Raw genomic sequence first — 423 nt, forward strand, 5'->3', positions numbered from 1 at the left:
GATTTCCTTTTTACCGTAGATCCCCCAGCGAAGATTATTGTTCTAGACCAGTCGTCCAGGGAATCAGCATCGCTCAAAGACACCAACCTTGACATCGAGAAAACTGAAACAGAAAAGTGTCAAGGGAAGGCAAGGAATTTTTCTAAAGGTCTTGGTCACACAATATCGAGGAAGAATAGTCGTCTGGGTGGCAACACGGAATGCGTTACTGGTAAAAAGGTACAACACAAATTGCATTCCGAGGGGTGAACGACTAAGCTGAGTCGGGACAGATGATTATATTACTAAGTAATATCGGGAATGCAAATAATACGAAAATTACGAGTATTACGGATAATATCAACGTATTACAAAGTATTACAAGGTATATTACATGGTACTACGAGTACATACATGGTAATACCAGGTAATACACTGGAATAC

Source organism: Frankliniella occidentalis, unplaced genomic scaffold (genome assembly GCF_000697945.3).
Source record: "Frankliniella occidentalis isolate FOCC.00 unplaced genomic scaffold, Focc_3.1 Scaffold51, whole genome shotgun sequence".
In the NCBI taxonomy this organism is placed as follows: Eukaryota; Metazoa; Arthropoda; class Insecta; order Thysanoptera; family Thripidae; genus Frankliniella; species Frankliniella occidentalis.